At 40.4% G+C, this 21,875-nt stretch overlaps 1 protein-coding gene and 1 long non-coding RNA gene across 5 annotated transcripts in view; one reads left to right on the plus strand and one right to left on the minus strand.

Annotated features, from left to right (window-relative positions):
* Positions 1–21,875, plus strand: part of CTNNB1 (catenin beta 1) — a 169,956-nt gene that overhangs the window by 54,081 nt on the left and 94,000 nt on the right. The window contains exon 1 of one of the 4 annotated variants that reach the window (XM_070727376.1): positions 21,354–21,842. The exons of 2 other annotated variants lie outside the window; for them this stretch is intronic. The gene's annotated coding sequence lies outside the window, so the exon portion shown is untranslated. Of the gene's footprint in view, positions 1–21,353; positions 21,843–21,875 lie in introns of those variants that run through there. One more of the 4 variants, XM_070727380.1, reaches the window with a different exon arrangement.
* Positions 852–21,687, minus strand: LOC139153443 (uncharacterized). The gene is made up of 3 exons (XR_011556831.1): positions 21,521–21,687; positions 4,244–4,424; positions 852–1,040 (listed from the first exon to the last, which is right to left on the minus strand). It is a non-coding gene; the product is annotated as an uncharacterized lncRNA (long non-coding RNA).

Consider the following 21,875-nt stretch of genomic DNA (forward strand, 5'->3'; position numbering starts at 1 on the left):
TCTTTTATCCTTGTCAAGGATTACAATATTCAGGAGAGAAGGATAATGACAATGCATGGAAAAACAACCAGATACCACACTTTATATTACATTAATTACATTTTATTTTTATTTTGTGCATTTTTGGTTGGCACATGAGTGGGGGGCACAATTACAGTATATTTAAACAGGAAATAGCTTGGATTATATACAGTAGTTCAGATCTCACACACCTGCAGCAAATTAATCGGCTGTAGCATATTAATTATCTCATAGCTTCTATTTAGGCTGCAGCTGTTGCTATTATGTTAATATTTTCAGCAGCACTCTCTCCAACAGGTATATGGCAGCCTCAGACAATTTCTGGGTGGGTCTGCTTCCAGTTGCATGTGGAAATTGAGAAAAGAATCTTTATTTTCTCAGCATTTTTGCTTTTTATTTATTAAGAGATTTGAAAGACTTTGGGAAACTGAACAATGAACAAAGATGGCTCATGCAGAATTTGCAGGGGGGGGAGAGGGGGCAGGGAAAAGAAAAAAAATACTGAATACTGCAGTGTGGGGGTGATGGGTATTTGGGGGTGTCTGTGGAGAAAATGCTGCAGTTTTCATGAAATAATAAGGTGAAGAAGGAGAGGCACACAAAGAGTGGGTTTTTCATTGTCTGTAAAATATAAACACAGATGAATTGTGTCTTTGGTTTGTTCATGCTTTTCACTGCACAGCAGGGATATTCTTAAGAAGTTGACATCTGAGAAATTTCACTAAATGGAAACCATGGAACTTGCATGATGTGATTATAATCATACCAGCTATTCCTTTAGCATAATTTTGCTTGAAATCCAATAAACCATCTCATTTAATAGACACACATATATGCATATACACATATGGAATACCTCCACTTAATATTTTCTTGCCTTTTAAAGCATCTCTATCACAATGTCTTTTGTATCCTACATGTCCTCTGTAGGGAAAGAGTCAAAATCCATATAATAATTTTGAATTCATGTGAAGATATCCATTGCTGGCAATTACTGCAATAGCTCACCATGTTATCTACTAAAAGAAGATAAAAAAACATTTCATACCATAGTGTGCCCAGGATAGAAAAACAAATTTAAAATTTGCATTATTCAAGAAACGAAATAAGAAAAAAAGCTTTAGAAAAAGTTTTAGAATGCTTTAGAGTATAAAATGGTTTTATGCTTTAATTTTATCAATGATTTACTATAATTCTATTATTTTTAGCAGCTGGGACTCTAGAAATGATTTTGATTTTGTAACAGATACATTTGGAGTTTTGCTGCAGTGTACATCTGCAGTCCCAGAATTCTCTAGAAGATAATCCTCCTTGAGAAAGGGAAGTGCTTTTAACCTTTTGTGACTAATATTAAAATGTACAACCATTTTGAAATTTAAGAAGGAAGGGGAAGACCGTGAAGTCATTGATACTGACTCAACATTGAAATAAAAAGTAAAATGAAAATATACTATAGATATTCTGTCTTTTATTGTTTTGACAAAAGACAATGGACAATTCTGACAATTGCTAACTTCATTATGGAGCTTTCACTGATGGATGACACTACAAGATACTTCTAGTATCAATAATTATCACTATCTTGCACATGACTAAGAAATTAAAAGCTAACAATGGAAATGTATGCAATGTTAACACCACTGAATTGCAGAAATATGCATAATTATACACATTTGATAAGAAATAAATTTCACAGACCTGAGATTTGCTCTTAATCTGACTAGAATTGCTGTTTGTACCAATAATATAGATTTAATTCAGACACTTCCTCCCCCTTACTGTTACACTGTCACATTTTATTCTTTTATAGTTGATTTTAGAGAAATATCTAGCAATGAGAATAAGTAATTGTTCTGAAATTGTGTGGCATTCAAAATGAATTTAAAGCAGTTTAGCCTTTTCCATTGTAGAATTGCAATAATTATGAAAAATTAAGTTGGCCAATAAATTACATGAAGACTCCATATATGAAGCTGAGAATCTCCTGGTTATAGGTTAATGAAATTGAAATTTAAAAAATATTATTTTGTTATGTAGGATACATCTGATGGAAGGAATATTAACTCTTAACCAAAGAGGAAGAGAAGGAATTGAAATAATATTTTCAAACTGTTGTTCATTATTCTTTGCTCAACTTCTTTATTTATACTAGGTCTTGATATTTAAAGAGCAATATATTTTAGCACAGAATTAAAATATATAACTTCTAAAATACCCATATAACATTTTTAAAAATCTTGTTTATATTTTAAAAATTGATGTACACACATACGCAAAAACACATTCATTTCCAATCTACAATATTTCAAAAGTATATTCTAGTTCTTGTTAAAAATTATTATTGATTGTAATCACTGCAACATGATTGGAGACAATTATTTTCAGTGACAAATGCTGATATTCTAAGGATCATTTTGAATTGTTCAAATATGTTTTGAATGTAAACTACTGTATATAATATGTAATATGTAAACTAAATGTCAACCACTCCAAACTTGACTGCAAAAAATACATTTTCAGCAACAGAGTAATCTACGCCTGGAATTCATTACCTGACGCTGTGGTTTCTACTCCTAACCCCAAAACCTTTAACCTTAGACTATCTACAATTGACCTCTCCCCCTTTCTAAGAGGTCTGTAAGGGACGTGCATAAGCGCACCATTGTGCCTACCGTCCCTGTTCTATTGTCTTCTTTGTTACTTATCTGTTTTATGTGTACAAATTACCACCCTATAATTGTTTGACAAAATAAATAAATAAATAAATAAATAAATAATGTTTTCTTCCTTTTCTCTAGGGGTTTTTATCTGAGGTTTTTAATATTCACTTTAGATTAGCAATCATCTGGGTATATTTCAGATGCATGCATGTTTACATTTTGAAAATTTCAAATGTAATCGCTTATGTATTCATCTCAAGGGTGATTTTTTTTCAAAAAACTTCAACACTAATCATGCAATTTATTATCCACAATATAAGAACTAATAATCAAATTTCACATCTACCTACCTACCTACCTATATAAAGATTTACTTGTATACCACACTTCTGCCTTATGCTCAAATATTGTATATTGCCAAACTAAGAAGAAAGCTACTTCGGTTATTCGGATGGGGCAAGCAAAATGTTGAAGTTCTAAAAGTGTTTAAAAAAATGTTCCTGAGTTTATTTTTAGTTTTCATATACCAATTCTTAAAACGTTATTTTTATAGATATGGAACACTTTTGAATCCAGAAGAGGCAATTGTTGGACACTAGATCCAAAAAGAAAGCTGTTTTCTTGTTCTATTTACAGTATTTTTCTCTCAAATATGTAACATTGGAATTTAATTATACATATTTTAAAAAGCTTATAGCCAGATATTTCTGTATTTGAAATCTCTTTTCTTATTTAGGATAACCAATTCAGTGTCCCCTCGAAATATGCATAGCTATAATTTAATATTTTCAGTCTATATCAAAACAAATTATGTTTATCTTAATCATAATTTTCTGTATGTTAGCCACTGGCTACTTGATTTTAAACAAAATTAATTTCAATAAATAAAAATAGATTAACATGTTAAAACACTTTTGTCTTTTTTCCTCAAAAAAATAAAAAGGTCAATTCCTTATATATTTGTTATTATAACAGTGTCAGAAAGAGGTTTGACACTTATGGGGCAAAGCTGGAGGGAAAGTAAATCTGTGAAGTGTTAAATCCACTCAACACCAGAAACCTATCAAGCTCTAATCCCTGAGGAAACTTCAAACAGCATTCTTATGAATACATTTAAAAAGTCATAGTTACTCATTTTTAGATACATGTGAATTTAAGCCTAATTCACAAAAGGAAAAACAATGAACCATCTTAATTTATGTATAAATTATATTATGAGTGATGGATTATTATTTCAATTGTAAAAAGTAGTACAAGTTCATTATTAGCAGGGCCCCAAACCAGCCTGATCTCTATAAAACAAACAATAACCCTAATCCAACACTTAAAAGTAATGTATAAAATAAAAGAAACTTTATTTCATAACATGCATATTATTTACATGGCAAAGTGTTCTAAAAACTATACAAAAAGCATAAGCAATGATAAAAATAGAAAAGGAAAGGGGAAAAGCATAGAAGTCAAACCAAATAAATGAATAAATAAATAAAACAAAAAACTTCTCAAAATGATTTTAAAATAAAAGTTGAGAAACTTACTCCTCTAGTAGCCAATTTACATACCCTTCTTCAGTGAGCTTGTTGAATGAGGTACAACAGTATCCCCTCCTACTCCAGCAGCATCTAGAGTTCAATAGCCCCAACTCTTCAGACCTCAGAGGGTAGGATAGTATTAAGTGCCTCTGAATCAGGAACCATGAAATGTTCAAGGGCAGTAGACTGATTTTTCTGTCGTGATAAGGTACTAAATAGGAATTACAGACAATTTGATAATGATATCTAATGGAAACAATATTACTAACTGAATATCTTTGTCCAAAGGCCCCAAAACTGAGCCCTCAGCATCTTTTTAATGAAGGTGAAACATGGTCTTAAGATTGCAAAGGTAAATGTGTTTACTTTTGCTCATTCAGCAGCACAATGGTAAAGAAGTTAAGGATATATTGATGCTTTTAATAAACCATCAAAAGCTAAGATTAAGGCAATGTTTTTGCTTGCTTTTACAATCATTATACCAGATGTGGCTACTAAAAGTAATATCAAGGATTACCAGTTTACAAGACAATCTGGGCTTATTAGCCCAATGTTAAATTTGAAGAAAGGGAGAGGCACACATGGTGGCCGATTAGTTTTATTAGGAATTGGCAACAATTGAAAGGACTTGCAACATAGTATATAAAAGTAACTTGAGGCAAAAGACAAACCACTGGGCAAGGGGTTCCCTTTTTAAAAAGTTTTTATTTTGGTAGGCGCGGCTTTGATAGCCACTTGAATCTCCCGGCTGCGGTTTAGCCAATCCACGGCTGGTATGTAGATGAACCCAATTACCATAACTTATTTACATGGTGGTTATTTACATATTTGAATTTACATACATAACACCCAATGCTTCTTATTTTAAAGGGTGACTGGAACAACTAAGGATTATAAAGTAAAAAGGCTTTCCCTTTTGGAAAAGGGTAACAAAAAATATTGTTCATCCTTCACATGCACACATATATTTTCCAATATTCATGGCAATATTAAATAATTTCTAAAACTCCACTGAAAATTCTCACATTTTATATTAAATTCTTCTAGTTTAGTGTCAAATGAATTATGGGTTTTTTTTCTCTCTTTACTTTAATAATAGAGTAAATTTGGATGGCAATGAAATGAATAGGTACCTATCACTCCTGGCTATTATGAGACAATATATTTCTATCAACAAGAGATAGGATCTCATCCTGAAAACAAACAGTATTTAAAAAGCAGATTGTACTCCACAAAGAGAGAGTTAACTGGATGGTAATTGAGAGAGTGATTTTCCAGGGAGCTTTTTGCCCTAGTAAATCTTGTTCTATTTCTTCTTCTCAATCTCAAAATAAGAGATAGGTGAAGGAACTGAGCTTCATCAGATCAAGCCTGACAAACTTAACTCCTGGGTTGCTTTGCCTTCCACAACCTGTGAATCTTTCAGTAGTGGGGCACTGTCAAGAATCCAGAGCCGAAAGAAATACAGTAGTCAGAATGTGGGGAAAACTGATTTAGACATTTTGGGTTAAACATGTTTCACCCTGTGTATTACAAAATATTGGTGGTAGTTCCACACAAGCTTTTCCAAAGGAGGCTCTCATTCCATTTCCCCCCTATCCTAAATTACTCAAATGGTTATTTGAAAGTATTAAAAAAACATGACATATTCATACAGCTATTAAAATCCAAGATAAGTGACAAGTTAATTGTATTTAAAGTGAGTTACTTCCCTATTATTATTTCTAAAACACAGTGCCATATTTATGTTTTACCCTATATGATTTTCTGTGTTTTATGAGTACACTGCTGAAGATCTGACTTCATAGAGAAAGGCAAACTGCTCAGTGGCTGTCCCCATTTTGGAAAATGTTCCTTAAAATTTAAAAGAAATTATAAAACCCTCTTAAGCAGGCTTCTATGCACTCTGCTGGAAGCACTGCTGTAATTGTTTTTGTGCTATGTGTTTGTGACACAACATTTGCATGGCTCCTTTATAGTGTGGGCCAATAGAATTTTTTGAGTTAAGTGGTAGAAAAGTATTGTAATGTATAATATAATCGTTAGGGTCCCCATACTTGAAATGGGTCTCCCAAATATGTGTATTTGATGTGCAACTGATGTGCACCAATTGCACATCATTCCCGAGTTGCTTACACAAATATTAAATTCTCTTTTAATACATTTATTACAGATCAAAAAGTCATTGGAAACCAACTTTCGAGTAAATCTATTGCAAGATGTGCAAGGATAGTAAGCATTATCTCGAATTAATTAAAGCATAATTTCTTTTTCCCCCCCTTCAGGAATGTGCCAACAGCACACAATTTACAACACAAAAGTTTGTGTTGTGGCATAACAGCAGCATGGCCACACACACTGATTTGCATAAACAACTGACGGTAAAATAACTATAGGATCAAGCACACATTGCTTAATTCTGCAAATTCAGTGAGATCAGCATGCCTACTAAAAACGGCACGAGTCTCGTGTAGAAATCCAGACTTCCTAGAACAACCCCGTAGAATATCAGTACACGATCACACCGTGTAAAGGTGCAAATACAGGATCGGATGGAGAAAAATAATTCTATACGCAAATTCCGTTTCTCCACATGGCTTCCCAGAGACTCTAACCTCCCAATCCCGGCCTCGAACTCCACCTCGCTTTGGAGCAAAAGCAGGGCCAAGGAAAAAGAATAAACAACGCCTTTGGCCCGGATTCCATGTTGCTCGAGTGTAGTATTTTGCCTCGCCTAGGAAGCGTCGAAGTCGCACAAGAGCTAGGAAGCATGTTAGTGTGCGCTGAAATTTTATGAAAAAGTTCACACGAGACGTTTGGACAAAGAGAACAGAAATGTTTATTCTCTCTGGGTATATCAAAAACGGTTTGCAAAGCGGGTACTCTTCCCAAGGGAAGAGACACTTGTACAGAAGCTAAAGAGCAGGTTATATAGGTTTTTACAAATCACAAAGGTACATAGAATTCCTCAACTTATCATAGGGGTACACAGAATTCCTTGCCCAAATATGGTCTACATCCTGCCTCCCTCTCCCGGAGATGAATAGTTTATTGGGTAAACAGCAAACATTTATCTTATTAAACAGCAAACATTTATCTTGTTAAAAACAGATCCCAAAGTGACAGTCACAAGATAAGGAAAAACAGGAAATCCTAATCTTGTTAACTACAGACAGACAGCAAATACTGATATTCTTAAAATAAAACTTAAATTATTTTATACACAATGGATTCTTCCTTCAATTCCTTCATTTCTCTTCTTTGTTTTAATACAAAGCTTTTTAAGATTTTGTTTTATTTCTAACAACTTGCTTTTTTCTTCATTATTCATTTTCTCTTCCTGAATAGTTTGCTGTTCATTCTCCAGTAATTTCAACTCGTCCCCAATCTTTTTCATTACCATTATAGTTTTAATTGATTATTGACCGGATACAATACTTTCAATGGAACTCTGGACAAAACTTCTAATTAAGGAAATAAGACATGGTAACATCATTAGTCCATAGATTATTCTCAGGCATGGTAATATTCTCAGGCACAGTCTTATTGGTTCGAGCAGTAATATTTAAAACTATCATTATTTCACAAGGGACATATCCAATATTAGGGGCATGGAGATTTATTCTATTTACACACCATCTAACAATATACTTATTGTTACTCTTCTTTCTTTATTTTTTATTCTTATCTATCCATTCATAAACATTGTTCCATGTTTCATAAAATTTGGTTTCTTCCTGATCATTCAAGCGTCTTGTCATCATGTCCATTTCCGCGCAGTCTAATATTTTTGCAATAACTCCCTCTTCTTTGGGGATATCTTCCCCTTTCCAATTTTGTGCGTAGATAATCCTTGCCGCTGTAAAAATATGTATAATCAAATACAAAATTTCTTTTTTGTAATTTTGGTTAGTAATTCCTAGCAAACCAAACTCCGGGGTGAAATCTATTTTCTGCTTTGTAATCTCTTTTGTCATTTTCTCAATCATTTTCCAATACATTTTAGCTTTACTACATGTCCACCATTGGTGGTAGTAGGATCCTATTTCTTTCTTGCATTTCCAGCATAAGGGTGATGTCTTTGGGAACATTTTTGCTATTCTACTTGGTGGGAGATGCCATCTATAGAACATTTTAATTTGGTTCTCTTTCATAGAAACTGACTTTGTCATCTTCCAATTACACATCCAAACTTTCTCCCATGTATCTAAATCAATTTCTTTACCTATGTTTCTACACCAATGTATCATACTATCTTTTAATGTTAACTCGATATTCTTATGAGTAATCAAATATTTATATATTTTTCCAATTACCCTATTTTGATTTTTAGTAATTAAGTCACTTAACAGATTTTTACTTTTATTAAATACGTAAAGTATGCTATCTTTCTGATATCTGGATCTAATCTGTGCGTAGTGCCACCAATCAATTTGTATCCCTTCATCTTGTAATTTAATTCTAGATTTCAATTTCATTTGGTTATCTAACAAGTCTTTATATCTTATATTTCTTGTATCATTAATAGAGTTTGGGTGTATTATTGCATCCAAGGGGGTAACCCAATCCGGGATTGTTAAAAAGTGGTTTTTCTTTATATCTTTCCAGACGCCAAATAAATATTTTCTCAACGTATGTCTTTTAAAATAAGAATGATTTTTATCTTTATCATACCAAACAAATGCGTGCCAGCCAAGCATAAGATCATGTCCTTCTAATTTTGATGTTCTTGTGTCCTCTAAAGTTATCCAATTTTTAATCCATGTTAAAGCGGCTGCCTGATAGTATAATTTCCAGTTTGGGAGGGCAAACCCCCCCCCCCTCTTTTATATCTTCTAACATATTTATCTTAATTCTTGCTTTTTTCCCTTGCCATAAAATTTTTTTAACCACGTTTGTTAGATTTTTTTAAAAAAATTGCCCCTGGATTAATTGGGATCACTTGAAATAAAAATCATACCTTAGGTAAGATATTCATCTTAATCGTGGCAATTCTTCCCAAGAATGATATTTTTAAATTATTCCATATTTCTAAATCCTTTTTGATTTCATTAATTAATTTTATGTAGTTATCATTTTTTAATGTTATTGTTTTAGCTGTTAGCCATATTCCCAAGTACTTTACTTTTTTAACTATTTGCATTCCAGTAATACATTCTAAATTACTTTCTTGTATTTTACTCATATTTTTAGTTATAATTTTTGTTTTATTTTTATTTATTTTCAAACCTGCTACCTTACCATATTGTTCTATTGTTTGGATTAATCTTGGTGCTGTAACCAATGGATCTTCCATTATAAAAGTCAAATCATCTGCAAAAGCCTGGACTTTATATGTCTCTTTTCTAACTGTTAAGCCCTTTATCTTTGGGTCTGCTCTTATTTTTATTAAGAGTGTTTCTAAAGTCATAATAAAAAGGGGAGGTGAGATGGGACATCCTTGCCGCACTCCTTTATTTATTTTAAACACTTCTAATTGCTCATTATTTAATATAATTTTTGTCGTTTGTTCTGAATAAATAGCATCTATTAAATTGACAAATTTGGGGCCGAATCTCATTTTGTTTAATTGCATCTTTATAAATGTCCAATTCACGTTGTCAAAAGCTTTTTGGGCATCTAGGAACATTAAAGATAATGTTTTATCTGAATATTGCTCATAGTACTCTAATACATTAATGATTGTTCTAAGATTATTTTTGATTTGTCTACCTGGAAGGAAGCCATTTTGGTCTGGATGAATTTTACTATTTATTACAGTTTTCAGCCTATCTGCATATACAGTGATCCCCCGTTTATTGCGTCCCCAACCATTGCGAACAGGGTACTTCGCTATTTTTCAACCCGGAAGTCAAAAATACCATCTACGCATGCGTGCCGGGCACGCATGCGTAGATGGCAGCGGCTTCCCTGGGTCTTCCCCCTCTTGCTGGCGTCAGCGAGGAGTTTCCCCACCGCCCACGCAAACTCCTCGCTGCCGCCCGCCCTTCGCCCGCCCACGCCGTTCATTCTCGCCGGTTTTGAGCTGAGTCCGGAAGCGAATTCGCTTCCGGACTCAGCTCAAAACCGGTGATAGCAAGCGGCAAGGAACGGCTTGTCTCGGCGCTTTCGAGCTGTCAGCTCGAAAGCGCCGAGACAAGCCGTTCCTTGCCGCTTGCTATCGGCGCTTTTGAGCTGTCCGGAAGCGAATTCGCTTCCGGACTCAGCTCAAAACCGCCGATAGCAAGCGGCAAGGAACGGCTTGTCTCGGCGCTTTCGAGCTGTCAGCTCGAAAGCGCCGAGACAAGCCGTTCCTTGCCGCTTGGTATCACCGGTTTTGAGCTGAGTCCGGAAGCGAATTCGCTTCCGGACAGCTCAAAAGCGCCGATAGCAAGCGGCAAGGAACGGCTTGTCTCGGCGCTTTCGAGCTGTCAGCTCGAAAGCGCCGAGACAAGCCGTTCCTTGCCGCTTGGTATCGCCGGTTTTGAGCTGAGTCCGGAAGCGAATTCGCTTCCGGACAGCTCAAAAGCGCCGATAGCAAGCGGCAAGGAACGGCTTGTCTCGGCGCTTTCGAGCTGTCAGCTCGAAAGCGCCGAGACAAGCCGTTCCTTGCCGCTTGCTATCGGCGCTTTTGAGCTGTCCGGAAGCGAATTCGCTTCCGGACTCAGCTCAAAACCGCCGATAGCAAGGGGGGGCTGCTAGGAAGCCCTCCATGCCGGCGGCAAACAGCCGCCCTGCCCCCAATCTTCGGCTCCTCGCTAGCGCTGTGGGAGTAAAAACACCGTCTGCACATGCGCAGACGGTGTTTTTACTTCCGCATCGCTATTTCGCGAAAACCCGCTCGTTGCGGGGGCTCCTGGAACGGAACCCTCGCAACGAGCGGGGGATCACTGTATTGCTATAAAAATTTTATAATCAACATTCAATAAAGATATTGGTCTATAGTTTTTAATTTTTTCTTTTGCTGTATCTGGTTTATGAATTAAAGTTATCAAAGATTCCGACCATGATTTAGGAATTTTACCATCTATCTACATTCGTTAAAAATTTGCAACATATTATTTCTTAATACTTCATTTTCTATTTTATACCACTCTGCTGGAATAGCGTCCGGCCCCGTGGCTTTATTATTTTTCTGCTTTTTAATAACTGTGAGGAGTTCTTCCATTGTTATTGGACTCTCCATCTTTTCTTGTTGGTCTTCTGTTATTTGTGGTAGCTCTGCACTCTCTAGATATTTAAATACTACTTCTTCTTCAATATTGTCATCTTTGTACAATTCTTTAAAAAAATTCTGAACTATATTTGCTTTTTCCTCTGAATCATGTTTTATTGTTCCATCCTTATCTTCTAACTGTCTAATTAATTTAGATTGTCTCTGTTTTCTCAATTTATATGCTAACCATCTACCTGGTTTATTTGCTTGCTCAAAATATTGTTGCTTAGCTCTTTTTATTTTTTCCAATATCTGGTTTTGTTCTTGTAGTCTAATTTTATGTTTAATTAAATTTATTTATTTTCCCAAGTCTTTATTTTTCACATTTTGTTGTGATAAAGACTCTAATTGTTTTAGTTCATTTATTAATTGTTCATATTTTCTTTTTCTTTCTTTATTATATTTTGCGGTATAGGATATTGTTAATCCTCTTATGTATGCTTTAGTCGCATCCCATAAGTTCTGTGGAGTGGTGTCTGTACAGTGGAACCTTAAGATACGAACTTAATTGGTGCCGGGGGGATGTTCGTAAGATGAAAGGTTCGTAAGACGGAACATTGTTTCCCATAGGAAACAATGTAAAGTCAATTAATCCGTGCAACCAAAAAAAAAAACCGCAAAAAAAACGCTGCCGCCCGGCTGCCACATTTTAAAACAGCCTGGGGGCTTCTCAGCGACCTCCCCAACGCCGGGTTCGGCATTAGGGAGGTCGCCGAGAAGCCCCCAGGCTGTTTTAAAAGGTGACAGCCGGGCTGGGGGGGTTGCTGGGAACATCGGCGCGGGAGGCAGGAGATGATCGGGCGACCGGAGCAGCAACACCGCTGCCGTCGCCGCCACGTCCGGCTCGGCTTCCCTGGCTGCTTGGCCGGGGGGGGGGGCCTCGGGCAAAAGGGGCTGCAGACGCAGAGATTTGCCTCCCACCCCTCGCCCGTGCCGCCGGCGCGTCATCTTCCCTCCCAGACAAAAAAGGCCGGCTTTCGGGGAGGAAGGGGCGTGCTCGGCTCTGCGTCTCCAGCCCCTTTCGGCCAAGCCTCCCTGGCCAAACAGCCAGGGAATCCGGGCCGGGCATGGCGGTGAGGGGCTGGAGATGCAGAGCCGAGCACGCCCCTTCCTCCCCGAAAGCTGGCCTTTTTGTCTGGGAGGGAAGATGATGCGCCGGCAGCACGGGCGAGGGGTGGGAGGCAAATCTGCGTCTCCAGCCACTTTCGGCCGAGCCCCCCTGGCCAAGCAGCCAGGGAAGCCGAGCCGGGCGTGGAACATCGGCGCGGGAGGCAGGAGACAATCGGGCGACCGGAGCAGCAACACTGCCGCCGTCACCGCCACGCCCGGCCCGGATTCCCTGGCTGTTTGGCCAGGGAGGCTCGGCCGAAAGGGGCTGGAGACGCAGAGCCGAGCACGCCCCTTCCTCCCCGAAAGCCGGCCTTTTTGTCTAGGAGGGAAGATGACGCGCCGGCGGCACGGGCGAGGGGTGGGAGGCAAATCTGCGTCTCCAGCCCCTTTCCTCCGAGCCCCGCCGGCCAAGCAGCCAGGGAAGCCGAGCTGGGCGTGGCAGGGAACATCGGCTGGAGATGCAGAGATTTGCCTCCCACCCCTCGCCCGTGCCGCCGGCGCGTCATCTTCCCTCCCAGACAAAAAGGCCGGCTTTCGGGGAGGAAGGGGCGTGCTCGGCTCTGCGTCTCCAGCCCCTTTCGGCCAAGCCTCCCTGGCCAAACAGCCAGGGAATCCGGGCCGGGCGTGGCGGTGAGGGGCTGGAGCCGAGCACGCCCCTTCCTCCCCGAAAGCTGGCCTTTTTGTCTGGGAGGGAAGATGACGCGCCGGCGGCACGGGCGAGGGGTGGGAGGCAAATCTGCATCTCCAGCCCCTTTCCTCCGAGCCCCGCCGGCCAAGCAGCCAGGGAAGCCGAACTGGGCGTGGCAGGGAACATCGGCTGGAGACGCAGAGATTTGCCTCCCACCCCTCGCCCGTGCCGCCGGCGCGTCATCTTCCCTCCCAGACAAAAAGGCCGGCTTTCGGGGAGGAAGGGGCGTGCTCGGCTCTGCGTCTCCAGCCCCTTTCGGCCAAGCCTCCCTGGCCAAACAGCCAGGGAATCCGGGCCGGGCGTGGCGGTGAGGGGCTGGAGACGCAGAGCCGAGCACGCCCCTTCCTCCCCGAAAGCTGGCCTTTTTGTCTGGGAGGGAAGATGACGCGCCGGCAGCACGGGCGAGGGGTGGGAGGCAAATCTGCGTCTCCAGCCCCTTTCCTCCGAGCCCCGCCAGCCAAACACCCAGGGAATCCGGGCCGGGCGTGGCGGTGACGGCGGCAGTGTTGCTGCTCCGGTCGCCCGATTGTCTCCTGCCTCCCGCGCCGATGTTCCACGCCCGGCTCGGCTTCCCTGGCTGCTTGGCCGGGGGGGCTCGGCCGAAAGGGGTTGGAGACGCAGAGCCAAGCACGCCCCCTCATCCCCGAAGGCCGGCCTTTTTGTCTGGGAGGGAAGATGACGTGCCGGCGGCACGGGCGAGGGGTGGGAGGCAAATCTCTGCGTCTCCAGCCCCTTTTGCCCGAGCCCCCCCGGCCAAGCAGCCAGGGAAGCCGAGCCGGGTGTGGCGTGGAACATCGGCGCGGGAGGCAGGAGACGATCGGGGGACCGGAGCAGAGCCAAGCACGCCCCCTCATCCCCGAAGGCCGGCCTTTTAGTCTGGGAGGGAAGATGACGCGCTGGCGGCACAGGGGCGAGTGGCGGGAGGCAAAGCTCTGCGGCTCCAGCCCCTTTCGGCCGAGCCTCCACTGCCAAGCAGCCAGGGAAGCCGAGCCGGGCATGGCGGCGACGGCGGCGGCGCTGCTACTCTGGTCACCCGGTCCTCTCCTGCCTCCCGCACCAATGTTCCCCGCTGCGTCAGGCGCTGCCAGCCCCGAGTCAGACACACCCTCGCCGCCACCACCACAGCACCCAGTCGCTGCCCGCCCCGTCTTGCTGGAGGTCTAGCCGGAGCCTGAGCCGGGCCCGCTCGGCCGCGTCTCCTCGCCCGCCCAGGATGCTGACCTGCTGCCTCGCCCCGCGCCCGTCGCCGCCCCGATCCTGCGCCTCCTCCTTCCCCCCCAGCCAAAAATACAAAGGCAGTCTGCCGCCGCCCACGGGGCAATGGGAAGCTGAAGCTGCCGGCGGTTTCAGCCTCCCTTTGCTGAGCGCTGCTTCGCCCTTGCCTGTCATCTTGGCTCAAGCGGAGACCGTCTTTGTGTTTTTGGCTGGGGGGAGGGAGTCAGGAAGGTCTTCCTGCTCCCCCCCAGCAAAAAACACAAAGACGGTCTGCCGCCGCCTGCTTGAGCCAGGATGACAGGCAGGGCGAAGCAGCGTGGAGCAAAGGGAGGCTGAAACCGCGTTGTCTTGGGAGAAGTACAGTACTGGTGGGAGACGACAGCTGGGCAGCGGGACTTCTCAGAGGCCTCCGGAACCCGAACTTCCGGGTTCAGTGTTCGGGAGGTCGCCGAGAAGCCCCGCCACCCGGCTGTCACCTTTTAAAACAGCCGGGGGGTTTGCCGTTCGTAAGATGAAAAATGTTCGTAAGAAGAGGCAAATTTTTTCTGAACCCCGGGTTCGTATCTCGGGTTGTTCGTAAGACGAGGGGTTCGTATCTTGAGGTACCACTGTATTTTTATTAATTTCAAAAAATATTTTTAATTCCTTTTCAATCCATTCTTTATATTCTTTCTCTTTCAAAATATTTCTATTCATTTGCCAATTATAATACTTTTTAATATTTCTCATATAAACTATAACTGGATTGTGGTCCGCCCAAGTATTAACATCTATTTCTACCTCTTGTATGTATTCTGCTGTTGTTTTAGGAGCCCACACCATATCTATTCTAGTCCAAATTTTGTGGGGGTTTGAGTAAAAAGTATATTGCCTTCTATGAGGATGTCTTTCCCTCCAAATGTCATTCAATAACAATTCTGCTTTCATTTTTTGAAAAATGGAGGGCAATAAATTCTTTTTTTTCTTTTTACAACTTTTCTTCACCCCCGAATGGTCTAATTGTCTGTTTGTTATAGCATTAAAATCTCCAATAATTAACATATTTTCCAAATTTAACTCTATAATTTTTTGATGTAATTTTTCGTAAAATGTAGTTTGATCATCATTTGGGGCATATATAGAAACAATAGCAAGAGGTTTGGGTTCAATATCAACCTGGACAATCAAAATTCTACCTTCATTATCACTAAATAATTGTTTGGAATTTATAGAGCTCTCAACATACATTGCCACTCCTCTTTTCCTTTGATCTGCTAATGCAGCATACATATTTCCAATTTTATTATTTAACAATAAATTCCGATTGCTTTTTTTTATATGTACTTCTTGGAGTATCACAATTTGAGCTTTTTGGTTCTTAATTTTGGAAAACATTTGTTTTCTTTTCTTTGGTTCATTAAGTCCATTGACATTTACTGAGAAGATTTTTAGATCTCTCAATATAGTCATTTATTGTATTTCTTGGTTTCGCGTTGAGGTTGCTTTCTTCTGGCCCCATGGTCCTGCTCCTCCGCTTGGGTGAATGCCCCCATGGCTTCAGCCTGCATTGCTTCCAGTTCTTTTGTTAACTGTTCCATTTCGCTTATTCCACTGTTTTCATAAAAGTCTCTTGCTTGGTCTAAATTCTCCAACTTATATCTTGTTGATTTCCATGTCAATGATAGTCCTTGTGGAATAAGCCAGCGAAAAGTTATATTTTCTTTAATCAAAAGTTTGGTCAAGAAATGATAGTCTCTTCTAGTCTCTCGAACACGTCTCGGAATTTGTTTTAATATTTTTATTTCTTTGCCTTGGTGTTGTAATTGACCCGCTCTTGACCGATGCAGTATGTCATCTCTCAAGCTTTTTCTTACAAATTTGATGTGAATCTCACGTGGAAGATTAAAACGGCGTATGTAGCTATTAGAGATTCTAAAGACTTCATCGATTTCTGTTTTTATGTCAAGTGGGTCCATCTGGAGGATTTTCCCAATAATGTCAGCCATAATGGCCTTTAAATCTTCATCTTTTTCTTCTATTACATTTTGAAATCGAAGTCCATATGACGCACGTTGCATTTCCAGATGTGTGATTGATTCATCATACCCTCTGTAACGTGAAGCAGCTTTGTCCTCCAGATGACCAATTCTTTTCTCCACCTTTTCCGCCTTTTCTTCCACTGCCTTCATTCGTTCTTCATTATCTTGCAAAGCTTGTTTGATCTCCTTCATCTGGTCTTTCATCTCACCTGTATCCACCTTCATTTCAGCCATCTCTGCTTTAATTTCATCTCTCTGTTGGGTTGCATCTCGTTGGGATTGTAACATAAAGTCATTTAATGTAGTTAATGTCTCTTGGATTGAAGCCAGGGAAGGTTGTTTCTCTCTGTCTTTTTCCTTGGTAAACATAGTTGCTGATAAGACCGGCTGTGCGGGGGATGGATGAGGTGAACTTTGCGGAGAAGAAACAACAGTTGTCTGCTTCTTGATTGTTTTAGTATGGGTGGAAGTACTTGACATTTTCAAATTTCAAATTTAAATTTAATGTTATTTTATGTTGGCAGTATGTAGACAAATACTATAAATTCCAAACCCACCGTGTCAGTTGTGCTAAGTTAATAACAATAAGGATTCTAATTCAGATAAAAGGCTCAATTTCAAACACAATTAGAATTCAAAATATAAAATATAGCTAGTTAATGCTCAGCTTATTAATTCTTATTACTCTAAAGTCCAAATTTTATATCAAGAAGAGAAAAGAAAGAGAGGAAAAAAGAAGAAGAGAAGTTGGTTTAGCACAGCAGAAGAAATAAAAAGGAAAGTCAGCAGAAAGAGAAGGTGAATGCAAACAAAGAGAAAAAGAAAATATGAGAAGGGGGGCAATCAAAGTTAAAAATTATTGTTCAATCAAAGAGGAACAGGGAACCAAAGACCAAAAATTTAGCAATGCATAAACAAAACCAAGATTAATTATAATATAATGTAATGTAAAATTGAAATTCAAACGTTAAAGTTATCAGAGGGAAAACGCAAAAAAGAAAAAACAATTATTAATATTCCAATTCTAATAAGATGATTTGATTGAAGATCTAATTTGCTGTCAGAAACACCTTAATGAAAGCTGCAAGGGTATTCCGTAATTTGAAGAAGAATACAGTGGTACCTCGAGATACGAGTTTAATTCGTTCCGGACCTGGGTTCTTAAGTCGAGCAGCTCTTATCTCGAACGACTTTTCCCCATAGGAATTAATGTAAATAATTTTAATTGGTTCCAGCCCTCAAAAAACTCACAAAGTTAGTCTAAATTATGCAGAAAGACATGTTTTTAATGAAGAAATGTACATGTACATATAAATGAATAATGAAGTTTCTTTCACTTAACTTGTAAACTTTCTTAAACTTTTAAATTTACATATGTTCAACTTCTCTGCCACCCAATCCTGTAGGACAGAGGTCCCCAACCCTTTTTGCACCAGGGACCGGCTTTAAGCGATCAAGAGAGGAATGGGTGAATGAATGGACGGAGGGTGGGAAGGAAGGAAGGAAAGAGGGAAGGGACAGGAACAGAGGAAGGAAGCAAGGAAACTTATGAAAGGGGAGAGTAAGAGAGGAATGAGTGAAGGGAGGGAGGGAGGGGAGAAGGTGGGAAGGAGAAAGAAAAGAAGAAATAGAGGAAGGGAAGGTAAAAGAGAGAAAGAAAAAGAGCAAGAAAGAAAGAAAGAAAGAAAGAAAGAAAGGGGGAAGGGACAGGAACAGAGGAAGGAAGCAAGGAAACTTATGAAAGGGGAGAGTAAGAGAGGAATGAGTGAAGGGAGGGAGGGAGGGAAGAAGGTGGGAAGGAGAAAGAAAAGAAGAAATAGAGGAAGGGAAGGTAAAAGAGAGAAAGAAAAAGAGCAAGAAAGAAAGCTGCAAGCACCCCCCCGAGCCCCCCAGGCCGGCTGCAACCTTTTAAAACACGCGCGCCGCTTCGCAGCTGTCTCCTGAAGCCGAACGCGGAAGTTAGCGTTTGGCTTCAGGAGACAGCTCCTTGGCGCTTGTATCTCGAATTTGGGCTTGTAAGTAGAACAAAAATATCTCTCCCCTCCCAGCTCTTATCTCGAGTTGCTCTTAAGTAGAGCAGCTCTTATGTCGGGGTTCCACTGTATAGTCTTTTAAAAGTTTATAAAGCTTTTTCCAAGCAAATGCAGTTTAATTTCACAAAGTTAAAATGAAGTCGGTCCGTCTCTCACAGCCCAGGAAAAACTCTCCGCTGTAAATCCAACGAAACCGCTGTTAATCCAAAACCGCTATTAATCCAAACGAATTCCAAACGAAATACTCCAACGAAATAATCCAAGTGATGTCAATCAAATAGTCCAAATTTTAAAAATCTCAAGTATAGGAAAAAGGTTTTTTTTCTTTATATATATTTATTCAAAAATTGTAGATAGATAATGAGCAGTCCTGATCCTTCCGCTAGAATAATCCCAGCCCGGACTTCATTTTTGCAGTGTTTCGTAACCAATTACTTCAAAAAGGGAAAAGAAAAAATTTTCAACCAAATAATATCATTTTGTATATAATAAATCCTTTAGTGTCTCATTTTTAAAATCCTCTGGATCCCCTTGTTTGCAGAAATTTTACAGTTCCAAATGAGTGAAAGTGTTAAGAATAAGTTCCGGCTGTTAAATCGCGCCTGGATACAATGTTGTTTTAACAACTTTCTCTTTCGCCTTCGTTTAAACTCTCAATTCTCCGTTTTCTTGTATTTCAATCTTCTTACTTAACATGGAACATAGAAATTTTTTACCTTAATTGTAGCTTCTTTTGAGGTATTCCCTTTTCAGATAGAGTTGTTTAATTTCTCTGCTTTTTACTTTCTGATATTTCTTGCTTCCCGCTGGTTAGGTGGGATCGCAATGGCCGTGTCCTCTCGAAAGAGGACCGGTGCTCCCTGCACCAGAGCTGCAGGATGAACCCTCTGTCCCCGGAGCCTCGGCGATGGCTCTCCGGACAGAGGGGAATCCCCTGTTCTAGGATCGAGCCATCCGGACTCGATCCGATCGCGTTGGAGCGACCTCTGGGAGGGTTGAAGGGGTCTCAAGGCAGAGCCCTGCCAAGAGACTCCGCTGCGGTCCTCAGCGAAACCGGAGGTTTCAGCACTATTGAGACTTTCAATTCACACTTCACCAACTTTCGTGCCTCCTTTTCTGGCCAATTCCCTCGCGGGAGGATGGAACCGCAAATCAGGAGTCAACTCTCACATCGTCCTGCAGATCCTCTAATAGGACCCCTCAAAAGGACGTCTCACCACACACACTCAATAGTCTCCAAACAACCTAGCCTACCCGCCCAATAACCGTCTGAGTAAGTAGTCCCTTAGTTGTAAAATGCCATAGCAAATTACAGGTACTTACCAGACCTGTGCACAGGGTTGCCCGGTCCTCGAGGGGCCTTCTATTATTTCTCTTTGTCTCTTCCTCTTTCTGTCTCCTTGTCCTAGTGATCTCGTTTAGCCAATTTTACGGGTCTACCAGAGCCGATTGCCTATCCATGGAGGTTCGTCTTCTGTCCAAATGGGACAGGGTGCACCTAAAGACGTTCCTCCCTGGACAGTCAACAGGATGGAATCCCGGGAGAGCCCCCAAGTTGTGCGCTGAAATTTTATGAAAAGGTTCACACGAGACGTTTGGACAAAGAGAACAGAAATGTTTATTCTCTCTGGGTATATCAAAAACGGTTTGCAAAGCGGGTACTCTTCCCAAAGGAAGAGACACTTGTACAGAAGCTAAAGAGCAGGTTATATAGGTTTTTACAAATCACAAAGGTACATAGAATTCCTCAACTTATCATAGGGGTACACAGAATTCCTTGCCCAAATATGGTCTACATCCTGCCTCCCTCTCCCGGAGATGAATAGTTTATTGGGTAAACAGCAAACATTTATCTTATTAAACAGCAAACATTTATCTTGTTAAAAACAGATCCCAAAGTGACAGTCACAAGATAAGGAAAAACAGGAAATCCTAATCTTGTTAACTACAGACAGACAGCAAATACTGATATTCTTAAAATAAAACTTAAATTATTTTATACACAATGGATTCTTCCTTCATTAGATTTCCTTGCCTCCTTACTAAGCGCACCTTTCGTGTAAATATCTGCTGTAGACCGAATGAGGCAGCAAGTTGTTCAATTTTAAAGTTTGGCATCATTATAGATTCATCAATCACGTAATTCAGTAAGACTGACAAATAAATGTAGGTCATGGCGAGAAAGGGGATCATTATTCGGTTGATCTGAGCAAGATAAACTCTGGTTCATCAGTGAAACGTTCATGTGGAGTTTCCATATGCAAAGTTAATTTCCATGCAGTTTAGAATTTAAATTAAGGAACATCATCTTGGAAGAAACCTAAAAAAATCTGTAGTCCGAGATATTCAAATTAATCAGTGGAACAAAATGTCAGATCGTATTAAATGTTAAAACTACGATAACGTAAAATTCCAATTTGAAGCATTTTTAAAAAGTGCTACAACCCATATAAAATTGTATCTTTTTTTAAAAAAGGTCTCTAATCGAGAATATGTGTTTATTAGAAATTATATGCATTCACGTGAATTGGACTACTCATGGAAACGTTCTTAAGAGTTATAGGTATTTGTACGCAAATACAGGTTCTTAGAATTTATAACACATAAAAATCGCAAACTTAATCTATGCAGGCGCATTTGCAAAATAATCCATGGAAATATAGGAGTTATTATAATCTAATATCTGCACTTCCATTGACTACTCATTCACTGTAAGTGTAGATGAATTGTAATGGAAAAACACGCTTTACTAACTGCTCCTTGCTGAGTATTGAGGGAAGAGTTGTAAAAAGCGTTTCCAACTACGTGAGACAGTCGCCGCCACCGCCTTTCCCGAAACCCGCCCATAATTTAAATTTAAAGGGAGAGGGCGGAAACGGTTAGAAGTGATGGGGATGGGATACTATTAGGAGCTAGGTATTTGTTCTTATTTTATTTGTCTCCAATGAGAATGCAGCAAGGTAAACAGCAGTACCATCGGAAACTCAGAATAAAAACAGAACATTTCGTCAATCTCGCGGCTCAAAATGAGGGAAGAAACGTGATTACCGTCTCTCTCTGAGTCTCGAATAAGACAGCACACCAATTGTACGGTAGATTGCAGGACGTCCCCTGCACCTTTAAAGAGGGCTTACTCTCAGCCAGCTACTACAAGCTATTCCTGCCTACAGGTTAGGAGTATAATTCGTTTTGCCAGTCTCGGGAAAAGTCTCGCTTTCTACCAGCGAGTGATCAACTCTGCCCTCCCCGTTTAGCCTCATCACGCCTCAATTCAGTGTTGAATCCCTACACCCTTTGTGGCTAGTTCTACAGACCTCCCCCCACCTACCCACAATTCTTCGTCTTTCTGAAACTCATTTAGCAGTATCTGGTAAGAGCCCCTCCTCCACCTGTTCATGTTTTT

This window comes from Erythrolamprus reginae, chromosome Z (assembly GCF_031021105.1).
Source record: "Erythrolamprus reginae isolate rEryReg1 chromosome Z, rEryReg1.hap1, whole genome shotgun sequence".
Lineage (NCBI taxonomy): Eukaryota > Metazoa > Chordata > Lepidosauria > Squamata > Dipsadidae > Erythrolamprus > Erythrolamprus reginae.